General features: G+C 34.6%; 2 non-coding genes across 2 annotated transcripts; both read right to left on the reverse strand.

Moving 5' to 3' along the window:
• Positions 1-1,950: 1,950 nt before the first annotated feature.
• LOC145044356 (U2 spliceosomal RNA) lies at positions 1,951-2,146 on the reverse strand. The gene has a single exon (XR_013681314.1). It is a non-coding gene; the product is annotated as a U2 spliceosomal RNA (small nuclear RNA).
• Positions 2,147-2,664: 518 nt separating this feature from the next.
• LOC145044334 (U1 spliceosomal RNA) lies at positions 2,665-2,828 on the reverse strand. The gene has a single exon (XR_013681293.1). It is a non-coding gene; the product is annotated as a U1 spliceosomal RNA (small nuclear RNA).
• Between the last annotated feature and the right edge of the window lie 2,644 nt (positions 2,829-5,472).

Raw genomic sequence — 5,472 nt, forward strand, 5'->3', positions numbered from 1 at the left:
ACCGGAGTCGCTGTCGTCGCTGCACCGCTTCTGTGAAGACGAAGTCGTCGTCCGACGTCGGTTGCTCCCATTGCCGTCAACAAAGACCGAGTGGGCGCCCTTTTCTGCCACTAATGTTGTTGTCGTTTTCAGTTTAAGCCTTCTTCTCCATTACTTCGGTGTTACACCACAGCCACGACCGTCGCCGCTCTTATGACTCATTCCAGCTGCTCCGTTCAACATCCACCACCCTAAAGGAGACTGGAGTGTGCATTTTAGATGGTGTGTCGCAAGTTTTTGTGTATATTTTGGTGTTGTATTTCGTTGTGTGTATGCTCGTCAGACCAGGAAACTGAGAACAACCACCACGGCAACGACCATGGTGGATGCCTCCATTCTGCAGCTGCTAGCCACCGTCTCCGGTGTCTACGAGCCTGTGTATATGTTTGGATAATTGACTGGGAAGCTTGTGATATTCTTATGGGCCTAATATTATAACCACCACCACCATGAGAAGATCCATAGTTTTGATCTTTTTTTATTGTTTCTGACTTAGAGAAATACTTATCGTAGACTTCAGGTTAAGCAAGGTAATAACAAATAAGGGCCAACAAGATTCATGTATACATTTTGTTGTAGAATGACATACACATGACCATTATGCTACTTCTAAATCTACAATTCTTGACCACAACAAGACTTAAATCATCAACCTTTCACTAGAGCACTCCTCCGTTAACAATAATTGGTGTTATGTTTCAGTGATGTGTTTTTTATTGCAATTAAGATATTGTATAGTCGATTCACTAGTCGATTAACATTGTAATGTGTGTATATATATATATATATATATATATATATATATATATATATATATATATATATATATATAAATAGTAATACGCAATATTGTGAAATCATTTTTGTTGCTAATGAACTATACGCAGGGAGGAAGACAATTTGTCGGATCAACATAATAGGTTTGATTATGTCTATGAAATAATTAGCTTATAATTTAAGATAAGATCAATGTGGAAATATGAATCATCCGAACAAGTTAACCATAAATAATCATGTTTGTCTTGTTGATAAAGTTTTGTGGGCAGCACAAACTTGTCAAATATTTGTTCAGTTATCTTAGATCTATTTCACGACAATTGCAATTGGTAATTTCTCATTGACTGAGTCAACAAGAAGTTTGACTACGAACTCCAGCTACTTAGGTGTTAATGGTTAAATTTAATCAACTTTGTATCTTATATATCTCGGGCTTATGCTCAAAGAGACAACCAAGATTTTGTCCATCGTTTTTAATGATTCTCTATTTTTAGTCGTGAAGCTCTATACTTGATATGAGGACCTAGTATGACATATGCTCCACCGGTTTTGCAGTTAAACTCCCGGTTTTGCATGTTTGGACATTTTGGTGAACTCAATAGCCACAAAATCTTTATTACTTTACGAAACGGGATCCTGGTTTCTTAGTTGATGGGTGAAATGATTGTGTGGTTTTGATAATAGCAAGAGTGGGGAATGAATACCGGCCGAATGGTAACCTGATGGAAGAGTTTGGCATTGAAAGTGATGGCTCGATTCCCATGCATGATGCATCCCCAGGGAATTTATACTTGTTTTGCAATTTTTGTGAGGTTTTGATAGTATGGATTGCTGCAATCAGTGATATGCATGGCAACTCTATTTAGCATTTATGGGCAGCCTGCAGTTGGAAAAGTGAAGTGGTTCTTGATATTGATGTTAATACCATAGTTTTCTTCAACTCACAAACTGAATTGGTTCTTGCTCAGATTTCTTTGGTGCAGGGTTAGTGGGATGAACCACATATAAGATATTAAACTGTAAACTACAAGGGTCACACAGTCCCTTTTAAAGGTAAACTACAAGGGTCAATGGTACCTGTTGCAACTCTCCGTATGGATGCATTAGAAATGAAAAGGTTAAAGTTTTGATTTGGAGGGGTGCGCCATGCCAAGGCAAAAGTGCAACGCCAAGGCGACACTCAAAGACCCCAATAGCAAGCTATTGTGACGGATCTTTCCCCATAAAAAATAAGATTAATATCGAGTGGGCCGATGGCCCACATATCAGATATTAAACTGATAAGAACAGATACTACACTTGATCTTAGCCAAAAGGCCGAGAAAGGTATGAAATTTGCGTAAGGGAAAGGCCTTCCTTTTTAAACCTACTCAACATTCTCTGTTTGCTTTCCTTGAGGCGATGTGGGACTCCATAACTTTGCCTTTATTATGTCATGCATGCAACCGACTCAACTAATGGCTTAACTGCAGTAGCTTAATTTGCTTGATTAATATAGCTGCCATACAGTATGTTAATATTAATATAAATTATAAACCATGAGACTACCCATCGCAGCATCACAGTCCCTTAGCTTGTAATTAACGTTAGACTGGAACTGCTTCTTTTTGATACCTTAATTTGCTTATTAATTAAAGTAATTAAACCAGGAGACTCGTCAAAATTCAAAATTGTCAGAAAAATGTACCAGCTTCTAATCTATAACTCGTCAGAATTCAAAATTGTCATTTTTTAAGTTTTCTAAACCAAACGAGAGATGCAATTAACTAAGCAGAAATTTTGGAGTTACTACTTTTCTACTGATTCTAAGCATGAAAAGAATATGAAAATTTAAAACTAAGAGTATAGGTAGGGGCCGCGCGAACGCAGGCCCCCTCTAACACAAATTATGACGTAGGTTCGACCAACTTGGGCCGACCTTAGACAGGCACCTCTCCGTAATGTGCAATGGAGACCACCAGCCTAGGCCATGGACCTTCTTGATCCCCCAAAGACCCCGTCCAGGTAAGTGATTTTTCCGTTCCCCTGCCCTCGCTTTTTATCCAACAACTACCTTGACTTTTCTTTTCTTCCGCCTCCGATGTGGGATATGCATGCATGCATGGACCACCTATCTATTCTTAATTCTATTTGCCTTGGAAAATGGAAATGTTACCTAGCTCCATACTAATTATTAACTTCCTTTTTTTTTTCTTTTATCCTAGCCAGCTTTCTTGGGATATTAACCCCACAAAACAACTTAAGGTAACCTAGCAACTTAAATACACTAAACTTAATAAACTAATGGAAAAGATAAATCGAATAGCAAAGCTAACTAGAATAGTTCTTTTTACCATGTTTTTTGCACTCTAGGCAACCGACTATTCTTTTTCCATTCAAGTTAACTAACAAGATAGTTGGTTGCCTAGGATGGAAAAAACATGGAATGTTGATTGCTATTACAAGTAATTTATCCTATTCATAATGCTATCTAGTGGTTAACATGGTACCATTATACCCTTAAATATTTGAATGTGTATGTGATTCTTATGTAATTATTCTATTGGAACTAATGTATAACCAGCTTACATACCTATACCTGTGCAGCAGCCTCTTTATATTGTCGTTTTGAAGCCATTACTTGAAGTTGCTCGATTACAGAGACTGTCACAATTAGCATAGGATCGATATTGAAGTAAGAGCATGCATACTCAAAATCAGTCTCTGTATTGGTGAAACACCTTATAAAGGAATACTTACTTATAAGTAAAAAACATTAAAACACTTTGTCAAAATTGTGATTTAACCAACGTTACTTGGAAGTTAATTACATCTAGTCAATAAATAATTTGCTTTTTGTATCTGTTAGCTCTCTCTCCAAACCCTTTATTTGCTTTTTGTATCTGTTAGCTCTCTCTCCAAACCCTATGATGTTACTATATTTGAAACTAAAATCATTTAGAAACTTAAGCATTACCTACCTACTTTTCTTTCTGGATGTCCAGCATGCTCCATTCTCTCATACTAAACAAAATCTTTCTATTTGTAATCACTATCACCTCCATGCTTCTCAAGACGACGCAAAAATCTTGGTGATAATCCCAACCAATTTTCAGTAAAAGCTAGACCAATTGTTAGCACATCGCACCTAAACTATATGACCTTTTTCATAAGCTACTCAAGCACCGAAAAGCGTAATTAAATGCAGATGTTGTGCTTCAAGGCCTACAAATTAAAGTGAAACTCAACTACATCTACCCAATTCCTTTATCGTCCCTGCATGCAAAATATTTATTTTGTATTGTTTAATTTTCAGGTACAATCATGCTTTGCCCAAATCAATATTTCATGTCCTCTTTCTCCATACAAAAATTGCCACTTACGATAACATTTTTTCGCATATGTATTATTATACACAACTACCGCATCCATGGTATAAAACCACATTATCTTTTACCACGACTCGACCGTGTTTCGCTAAAAATTGATATTCCATGTGTAAACGGTGGATCAGTTATATTCCTGCTAATTCTAAAGTTGATAATTAAAAACTATATATGCATTTACATTGTGTTCTCAGGTTTTGTTTAGAGAAAGGAGCCGAAAAGAAAATTATGGAAAGGGGAAAGGAGAACAGAAAGTTATTATTTTATTTATCTTCTAGATTTGGAAAGAATATAAGCAAACCAAACTTTCTTAATGTTCTAGAGTTTTAGGTAAAAAGAAAGAAAGCTTATAATTTGACGGCTTTGAATTTAACATCAGAATACCATACAATTGTTAGAAACAGTAAAGTATTATAATCACTATCAGAAACAATCAAATGCATTTATTGTTGGCTAAACCAAAAAGCTTTGGCAAAATCTCTTAACTCTTGCCATCAAATGATTATGCACTAGCTAATGTCAACAAAGCATGGTTTTATTTGTTAAATTTAACCAACATATTACTACAAGTTTTAATTCTCATGGGACAACCAACATATGTATCCGAAACCATTTAAAAACTAACCTTTACCAACTTTGTTGATGTTGAGTATGGTGTATGTCTTATCATACTCCTTATCGCCCCCAATGGACGCATAATATATATATATATATATATATATATATATATATATATATATATATATATATATGTATATATATATATTTAACACTAAATAGATCAATCTTAATCCTATTAATTTAATATAATCCTTGTATGCAAAAATGTTTGACAAATATGCCGCTTAATACATAGAGTAAATCACCAAATTTTGGATCAAATATCAAACGAGATTAATAATTAGTTAGAGATATTGTCTCTAATGGTAGAAGAATCGATTGGAAAACATTTAGATTTTGGATTGGTGATTGGAATGTATTGCTAAATCTTTCGAGGAATGTAACAAGATGTGCTAAGATGTTGAAAATAGAAAAAATTGTTAGATTTAATGACTTTTGTTTTATTGCGGGTAGAAAATTGTTATGGATTAATATTTCCAATATTATATGAGGGTTCTTAATCATTGAAATTGGTCCCTAAGTTGACTAAAAAGGATGTGAATCTTGAAAATAGGCAACAACCATTAGTTTATATATATATATATATATATATATATATATATATATATATATATATATATATATATATATATATATATATATATATATATACAGAGAGAGTGAGAGAGAG

Source organism: Lactuca saligna, chromosome 4 (genome assembly GCF_052625555.1).
Source record: "Lactuca saligna cultivar CGN05327 chromosome 4, ASM5262555v1, whole genome shotgun sequence".
NCBI lineage: Eukaryota > Viridiplantae > Streptophyta > Magnoliopsida > Asterales > Asteraceae > Lactuca > Lactuca saligna.